Source organism: Diabrotica undecimpunctata, chromosome 3, assembly GCF_040954645.1.
Source record: "Diabrotica undecimpunctata isolate CICGRU chromosome 3, icDiaUnde3, whole genome shotgun sequence".
Classification (NCBI taxonomy): Eukaryota; Metazoa; Arthropoda; class Insecta; order Coleoptera; family Chrysomelidae; genus Diabrotica; species Diabrotica undecimpunctata.
In genome coordinates, this window is record NC_092805.1 from 76,413,219 (window position 1) to 76,423,656 (window position 10,438).

Below are 10,438 nucleotides of genomic sequence, written 5' to 3' on the forward strand. Positions count from 1 at the left end.
ACAACAGGAATAGAGATGCACAAAATCCTCCGAATAAGAATACGAACGAACAAAGGGACGATAGAAATAATCAGAGATTCCAACGACAAAACAGAAGAGAGATGAATCATGTGGCAATAGAAAAGGAGGAAGAAGAAGTATTCAATGAATCCAGACAGGATTTTCAATAAGGCATCCACTAAACAAAAGTAAAAAACTCTCCGGTATATTTTGTCACCCGAGAGAGTTTATACAGTTGGCGGGAAACGAAAAACAAAATTCTAATTCCAATCTAATTTTTTTAGATGCATTTATAAAACATAAAGCGATTAAAATTCTGATTGATTCTGGATCGGAAATTTCGTTAATCAATAAAAAACTAGTAAAAGAATTAAATATGGACAGATTTGTGTATAAGATTCCGAGGGTTGCTTTAGTGGGTGCAAATAATAAAAAATTGACGACAGTAAACGAAGGTTTAGGAGTACGGATCAGAGTGGGAGACCAATTCTATATTATGCAATGTGTGGTGATCGAAGATCTAAATCATGATATGATAGCGGGAATTGATGAATTGAGTGAAAAACATATCACCATCAATTTTTCGGAAAATCAACTGGAAATCAGAGCAGAACCAGACAACATAGAAGAAGAAAAGGAAACAGACAGGAGAAAATTTTCTGAAAGGATAAATGGACAAGAAAAACATAAAGAAATCAATATGACGGTAGAGGATAAATCGAAAGCTCAAGAAAAAAATCAATCCGAAGAGGAAAAGAGAATAAAAAAAAAGAAGAAGAGTTCGAAAAGAAAGCAGGAAAAAAAGGAAGTTATAAGCAGAAAAATGGAAGGAGCCGAAACATGGTGCTCGGAATACCAGATAGAAATTAAAGATAAAGAAAAAATAGAAGAAGAAATAACGGAAGAGGACAGAGAAGAAATGGCAATTATGGACGAGAATCCAGAATTTTGTGAAGAAGTAATACGGACAGTGAACACATGTGAACAAACTGAGGATGAAAGAAAAATAATATGTGGAGAAAACATGGAGAAGGAAATAGAGAAGATTTTAGAAAATTATGGAGATCTTATTAATGAAGAAAGCCGAGTGGCTAAAAATTATGAACATTCTTTTAAAGTTAAAAACTTAGAAAATTTTAAATCGAAAACATATCCAATCCCGTATAAATACAGGCAAAGCGTCGGACAGGAAATTGAAAATATGATCAAAGACAAGGTGATCGAAAGATGTGACTCTCCATATATCAACCCGATAGTATGCGTAAAAAAATCAAATGGTGATTTGCGATTATGTTTAGATGCAAGAAACATTAATTCGCACACAATCGCGCAATACGAAGCGCCTTTGAACATAGAAGCCATTTTTGGACGAATCACAGGATCACACATTTTCTCCAAAATCGATTTGAAACACAGTTTTTGGTTAATACCTTTGGCAGAAAAGTGTCGAAATTATACCGCTTTTTCTATCGACGGAGTGGTGTACCGATTTAGGGTAGTACCATTTGGACTACAAAGTGCATGCGCTGCTTTGGTTCGCGCATTACACACAATTTTAAATAGGCATGGAGAATTTGTTGTACATTACATAGATGATTTATTAATTTTCTCACCGGATATAACAAGCCATCTACGACATATTCATACTGTTCTCGAAGAACTTGATCAAGCCGGATTAAAATTAAATATTCAAAAGTGTCAGTTTTTCCAAAAAGAGGTATTGTATTTAGGATTCAAATTAGACACAAAAGGGATTAGTCTTGCAGAAGATAGAATCGAAGTCATCAACAACTACCCTAGGCCAACCAATTTAAAAACTTTGCGGGGATTTTTAGGAATGGTAAACTATTTCAAAAAGCTGATACCAGACCTCAGTACAAAAGAAATACCGCTAATAGCATTACTTAAGAAAAATGTCAGATGGAAATGGGGAACGGAACAAGAAATCGCTTTCAAAAATTTAAAAGGAGCGTTTTCCACAGCTGTAAGAGTGCACCACCCAAGATATGAGCAACCTTTCATTCTCAGGACCGATGCTTCCATAAAAAAATTTGCAGGGGTGTTATCACAGATACAAGACGATATAGAGGTGCCAATATGTTTTGTTTCCCGTGTAACCAAAACGTATGAGAGAAAATACAGCGTTACTGAATTAGAGTTTGCCAGTGTGTTATTTTGTGTAAACAAATTACGTTTTTACCTACTTGGGGCAAGATTCACCATTGAAACGGACCACGCAGCGTTGATACACATAATGAAAAATAGGTTGGTAAATAATAGAATTCATAGGGGCATTCTTTTACTCCAAGAATATGATTTTGAATTTAAATATATCAAAGGAACGGACAATATTTTGGCTGATGCGTTGACGAGAGATGAACAATTCCGCAAAGAGGATCACAAAACTCTCCACGTAGGCATGAACATAATGAGAGAAGAAGCAGGCTTATTTTCGTTGGCCAAAATCAGGGAAAATCAGGAAGAATTGAATGAAAGAGAAAAGCAAAGGGCTGAACAAGAAAATAACCTATATTTTAAGAGGGTCGATGGTAAAGAACTCTATGTAATCACGGAGCAAATGGCAAAAGAAGTTTATTTAAAGTTACACTGTGACAACGGACATATTGGAAGTAGAAAGCTGTGGCTTATGTTCAGGGAGAACTACATTTGTCGACAGGACTATACAATAGCCAAGGAGGTGACTCGAAATTGTGTGACATGCCAAAAGTGTAAAAGTAGGAACTTTAAAAATGAAAACGTCACAAAAAACGTCGTAGCTCGGAAGAAACTGGATATTGTTGCTATTGATATGTTGAGCGATTTGATACCAACAACTCAAAGGAATAAACACATATTAGTTATGGTGGATCTTTTCTCAAAATATGTTAAATTGTACGCATGCAGAACCACAAAAGGAATTGAAATACTTAGGAAGATAGACAATTTTATAGAAACGGTGGGAAGACCAGACAATATTTTATTGGACAATGCGACATATTTTAGGAACGAACGTTTTAAAAGGGAATTAAGAGAGAGAGGCATCGATACAAAATTTATAAGCATCCGTCATCCACAGAGCAACCCATCGGAGCGTTTTATACAAGAAGTCACAAAATTTCTACGAATTGCCGCGGAAGAACATCATCGACATTGGGACAGAAAAGTGTTTGAGATCGAGACCTATTTGAATTGTGCTCCAAATACGGTTACCAAAGAGACGCCTTTATATATAATGAAAGGAACAATGCCTACAAGACCGTGGGAAGACACCGCCCCCAAACAATACGAAGAAGTGATCGAATTGGTTCAAAGAAGATTGAGACGAAGTGGAGAGAAATATCTCCAAAGACAAGAGAGAACCCGAAGAAGAAGGCCGATCAAATTCCAGAAAGGAGATAAAGTCTTAGTGAAGGCACTGAGGGTGTCGAATTTACAAAATGGTATTTGTGCTAAATTGATGCCGATATTTGAAGGTCCATATAGGGTCAATACGGAAAATGGGGTAAATAGTTATGAATTAGCGCACATAGAGACAGGAAATATACGGGGTATTTTTAACATTCACGACATCTATCAATATCATGAATAGATTTTAATAACATAGTGAAATAATTTGATCCTAGAAAACTTTTGTCATTTTTAAAATTTAACAAAGAGTTTTCGGCAGATCAAATGGCGGGGATTTGTTATGATATGTAAAATCGAGAAAAATATTGGTTTGTTTAAAAATATTTCAAAGTTCAAAAACATTAAAATAATTCAGATAAGTAGGATAATATCCAACAAACATTTCGAAGAAGGAGAGCTATTAATTTCTTGAATTACCTGTACCAAACAAAAAGTAAGCTTTGCATAAATTATTTCTTTGTTATACTTGAGTGACCCGCATAATTTTAAGTGAAAACAAAAAGACAATTGAACGGGGTTTTCCAAAATACATTAATGCAGTGATTAGGGACAAATAGAAGAGATTTTAGATAGAGGTTTCTGTTAGTTTTTAAGAATTATAGAAAATATTATTTGTAAATAAGTTTTAGGAAATTTATAATTATAGGTAAAAATTTGTTTGTTATCGAAATGAAAAAATGGGGGAATTGTGACGAGTTTTGATTGGCGGAGATTGAAAAAGGTGGGATAATTATGTAGGAAAAAGTTTAGCGAGATTGAAGGGGAGAAAGATATAGTCAGTTGATTTTCCAAGTCTGTAAGAGGAACAGTGATTGTTCTCTGGTGGTTCCAAAGAAGTAGCAAGCAGTAGTGTTGAATGTTAGTGAGTTTTTGTGGAGTTAGTGTATCTGACAGAAGCTGAAGCAACAAAATATTGTAAGTCATATTTTCCTACTTATATTCCAAGAGTCACTGTTCAGGCCAACGAGAGATTCAGTTTATCGTAAAGAGAAGATATTCCAAGAGTCATTTTTCACTCGGGCCAACGAGAGATTCAGTTTATCGAGAGGAGAAAGGCTATCATAATTTGAATGATTTTTGCTTTTGAAGGAGATCATTAAGGACGATATACTTGCAACAATCTGTTGTAAGATTGCTGATTACATAGAGAGCGGTTGAGAGGAGATAATACAGTCTACAAGGAACAAGGATTTGGACCACTCATCATCAGAGAGAGATATTTTTGTTTTCTGCAGTTTTTTTTCTTTTATTGATAACACAATTTTTACTCGTAATTTAGAAAGGATATAAATATTTTGATTAGGAGAGTTAGAATAGTTTGGGATTTTGAGTTTTCAATTAATATTGTTTGTACCATAAATTTTGATTGTTCACGTACGGAGAACAAAATTTTGAGAATCCTTATATGTGATTTGTTTATTGAAAACTTTTGAGTGTGAATTATTTCATTATTTTTATTTCAATATATAGTGTTAGATCATATGTGTTTTTATTATTCCGGTATTCTCTGGACCTTACCTTTCACATGTAATAGCATAGATATTGAAGCACGAATTTAACCCTGAGATAAAAGAATTAAAAATTGTGATAAAGTCATAATCATATCATTTAAATAATTTTAATTAATCAAAAAAATTAATTAGCTAATTATTGCTTGGCGCACCAAGACTTTAAATATCACAATAATATATATATATATATATATATATATATATATATATATATATATATATATATATGTATATATGGGTGAGTTTTGTTAGTTGTTAATTTTATAAATATATTTGTTACAAGTAGTTTTGCTTTTATTTCAGTTCCTGCTTACAGTTATAATATAGCAGAACAAGGTCAATAGTGTCTTTTTCGGTTTTTAAACATTATTACAGGGTATTATATCAATAATACTTTATTCCTTGTTGTTCATAACTTCATTTATTTTTTCGTTAATTTCCTTCAGAAATTAGCTGGCGCCCATTTCAGTATTTTCCTAGGCATCTCCGTATATTCTCTTATCTTACCCCTTTTATAGTTCCAGATTTTCAGGTGCATTATTATATTGTATTCTTTTGGTTAAAAGATCTCTTATCCCCTTATCTCAAAGCCAAATTCTAGTGTAGTGAGGCTAGCCCGAATTCTTGCTTGAGGTTTTGTGTCCCTGTGTTCTTTTGAGCTAAGCCATTCTTTTTATTATAACTTCTTTGCTAGTTCTTCTCTAATTTATCATCTCCTTCTCCATATACCCCCCCCCTAAATTTTATTTAGGTTTCACCATAACACATGATAAATTATTAATTTCAAAATTTCACCTTGTATTATTCATTATAGACCCTACATGATATAGTTCGTTGAAATCAGGTTGTTGAGAATCTTTTACAAACATAAAAATATACAGGGTGTTTCATTAAAAGTAAGGATATGGACTATGCCAGACTTGCGTGGATCACCCTGCACATTTAAATTTATGTTTAAAAAGCGCACATTTAAATTTAAAAGTTAACGTGTCCCACAGTTTTTTATTATTTTATATAATAAGGACACAAACAATTTTATTCCATAAGTGGTTTCCACACTGTATATATAATTCTGAAAGAAGACATTTTTCAAACTATGATTCACAAATTGAACCCTTCATATCTTCATGATAATCTAGATTAACGTCTTTATATATAGCGATACCCGATGTTTTCATTGGCTCTTGGTCCACGTGGACTGATCAACAATTCGATGATAACTTGGTGACTGCCCATATTTTCAAACATAATACCAGGCACATCTGAATGTAAATATCGATGAGAATATTAAAAGTTTGTATTATTATACATCTCAGTCATTGATAATTTTACAGTTAATAACTACTCCTGGTAGAGTACTTTTATTTTAATTTTTATTGCCTGCTTTTATTACAGATAAATATATTTTTACACAGTCTCACCGAAATAAGAGGCGACTTTAATTATTTTTAGTGCTAATCATAGTAGCATTGGTGAATAATCTTATTAGAGGTGCAGGTTTATATTATTCCTTTGCTAAGTTCGGCCAAATAGGGGAGTTTCTTTAGTATCAAAGTAAAAAAAAAACACTAAAACTTTATTGAAATATTTTTAATTTCACTTATTTTATAAATGGTACAAAACCTGTATCACAGGACAAAAATTCTGAAGCACATACCTAATAATATTAAAAATCTTAGTTTTAAATATGATTTAAAAACCACTTGGGCTTCCAGTCTGTTAAGATAGTACAAATAATTATTATTAGAGCTCTTTTAGGAATATATTATGTCGTCAAGGAACTTTCAGGAATCGATTTGTACAAAAACTTTAACTTTTTACAGTACATTCTGAAAACAAAATAAAATAGAGGCTTTTATTTAATACTATATAACTTTATAAATTCAGTGTCAAAAATTAACATAACTCACCAATATTTCAATTGCTCATTGATTTATTACAAAAAAAAAATAATAAAAATTATTCTGGATAAACGAAAATAACTGTGTAAATGATAAGTACACTAACTTTATTTGTTTCAAAGCCAGTTCAAAAGTTATGCTAGCTAGAAAGTAAATGTAGAACAATAAAATATATATGTAGAACAATAAAACTGGTAGGTACTCCTTTATCATTAAATGTTTTTACATCCTGAGACTGACGATGTACATCATTGTACGTAACAATAGAGCAACGAAAGGTAAAACTTTACATGGAATTTGGAAAAACCGCTACTTAAATTTATAATTTATTGAAATGGTAGTAAATGGGTATCGCGCACACGTATGTTTTAGTGGTGTAAGACCGCAACAATATTCCTATTGGCACTTTCAACAACAACCGTCGAAGCATTGATGATTGTTTTTTGCAAATACACACACTTGAAAATAGAAAAATAGAAAGGATGCAGAGATACACGGGATACTTTCTTCCACTAACGACTTCTCCACCCTTTTAAGATTTGCTGGTAGAGATAAGAAATTCCAGACTCATGGAAATCGGCGGAGGTTATCTTTTTACTCAAAAAGAGCAATAAAAGTGAATGCAGAACTTATAAACGCGTTAGTTTATTTAATAGTTAATATAAAATCTACGCGAAGATTCTAAACAACAGACTAAGTATGTAAATTATAATTTGTTAATTATATATACAGATGAATTCCACAATTTTTATTCATAATTTATACAAAATTTATAACAATTAGTTTGTATAAAATATATTTGTAATGTTTTTGGGAAGTGATTGTAGTTATAATAAGCATCATTCAAGAAAAATTAACACCTATAGATTTGACTTTCACATAAAGAATTAATTTTTTGTAAAATTTCTTGTTAAAGGATATTATTTAATAGTTTAATTTATAAATATTTAAATTGCTTATCATAACCTTTTCTACTACTAATATTAAGAAAAAAGTAAAATTTGCAAAATAAATATTTCAAATTGTTTAAAGAAATTCCTCGGTTAAATAAACAATTCACAAATTAACTAAATGCATTTTTATGATCTATGCCATGAGGTACACCAAATATTAAAAAATTAAAAAAACATCAATTTTAGTTGATTAGAACCGGAGATATTGCGACTTTTATAAATTTGAATTTATGAATTTAGTTTTGAAATAATAAAATCGATTCACTTTTAAACCCTTTATCCTTGGCGCAACACGCACGGCTCATTAATCCTTTTTAAATATTTTTGTCTAAACTTGAACTCTTAATCTTTCCAATGGTCCCTTTTAAATTGTTTATTGTTTGTAAACAAAGCCGCAGTAAATTTTTGAAAAAAAGGGCTAGCTGGGGTTTTAAGTTTTAAATCACAGTACGCTTTCAGAATTCATGAAGACCAAATAGTTTACGAATAATAACGCTGTAATAAAATTGTAATTGCAATTTGAAAGCTGAATATTTGTCATATTGTCCTTATTCTCTATTATAGTTTTCTGTGAATTTTTAGAAAAGTTATTAGTAATTTTCAAAACATGGATTTTTGAAGCTTTTTTGTAATAATTAAGCAACAAATTAACAAAAATTACTTTACAAGCCTCGTTTTAACGGATTTTCTATGATTTTTCAGTAAGATTGTGTCACTTTTCCATATAATTGAGGGTCTTTACCCTTAGTATTTAAAATCAAATAGCGATATTACATTGTTTATAAGTAGAAAATTACGTTTAATCTTTTACATATTTTGTTTATTACATATTGTTATCACCAAACTTATCAAAAACAGTTGTTAGATACCTGTATCAACGAGTATCATGGGCAAATCGTTAGTTCGCTGGACTAATAACTAATATGGCTCCAGAACTTATTGACTGAATTGTTAATTTAAAATTTCTTTAGCTGAATACACGAATAACATTTTAAGAGAAAACGCAAATATAGTTATATTATTATTAGAATATTAGTAAAACATTACTTTCATAGTGTTTTGGTAATATGCAAATACCAACTAAATTTTTGATATGGCAACACCACATTCGCCGTAAATCCCATTTATAACCTATCCAATCTCTTTCTGGAAAGTTTTCTAAAATTTTCTACGTTTGCACACAGAAACCACGATCTCTCACTTGCTATGCTCAAAGTTACTCAAAACAAATGTGTCTCACTATTAGGGACAACCCTAGATAAATCTTCACCTTCTTAGTTATGAACAATCTTTGGGGTCACTATTCTTGACCAGATTTGCCAACTCGACTGCACTGTGTCCTAAAAGTTGCTTCAAATCACACACAAACTTATACACGAATCGTTTGCCATGCACCTTAGATATCATATCACCGTCGTAGTAGTACCTTAAAGCTCTCTGAATTATGAAAAACTCTTAAAGAGTTTTTCATAATTCATCTTTGGTTTGTTTTTCCTGTCTCCCCACAGAGCAGCTACGACTTCGGGGTGATTCAGCCTGAACTCTCCTTCTATACCTAAAAACGTTATATCGATCGTTTAAGAATTGAAGATTGGACATTAATAAAGTCAGCTAAATGGACCACTGTATATAATAATGAATGAAACTGTAACGTGGGGCACACACAAGTTTTAGTAACTAGTACTGGAAGTAGTAGCGAAAGCATTTACGTATACGGTTACAATTATGCAAATCGATTTGATGATCAAAAGAAACAAGATATGCAAAAGATTCTATAGTATTTGAAAAAAAAACAAAACAATGTTACATTAATGGTACACTGTTTCCAAAGCTACAGACTGTTTTTTTTCTGACGTTTCACGTCAAAACATTATTAAAAGTGGTACGGCTAACGGTTACGTCCGCTACCCTATCGCCGTTGATAAATAGAAACGTAAGCAACAGTCAATTTTATTCCAAGGTCTATAAAACCCAAGAAACAATGTACCATTAAAAAAACCTGTCGTGAAAGCCTACACACTTTGATAAAAGTGATTTGTTTGAATAAAAAAAATGGTCTCGTTAAAAATTATGTTACAAAAGATAAAGGACAAAGACGATAGAAGAATGAAAATAAGAAAAAGCTGCCTTAATCACACACACACACACACAAAATGAAATACTAAATACAATGATAGAATAATGAGAGAAAAATGTTAATACAAAACAGAATATCTAAACGGCTCTCAGGAAAAACATGGGACACGCCAAGAAAAATAACAGATAAATGATAATATGAATGAATGAAATATATAGCCATAAAAAGAAAAAATAAAGGGTGGATACAAATTAGAAGAGCAGTAAAAAGAATTAAAAAAAAAACATAGCCATAGATAGAATATCACAATCATCACAGCTTCGGTAACGATATAGTCTTGATAGTCAAAACAAAGAGAGAAAACGGGGATAAAGTAAAAGGAGAAAAGAAAAAAAGGTATACTAAGAAATAAAAAATAAGGAAAAATAAAGGCAATGAGAAAATGGATAGAAGAGTAAGTAAGAAAATCAAAAACTGGATAAGACTAGGAAAAGTAAAAAGACAGTAACGGTAAGGAGGAGAAAAGCGTGGCAGTAAGAAGAAAAAATGGGAGGTAGTAGATACGTAGGCAACAGTTTTTAGTGGAAG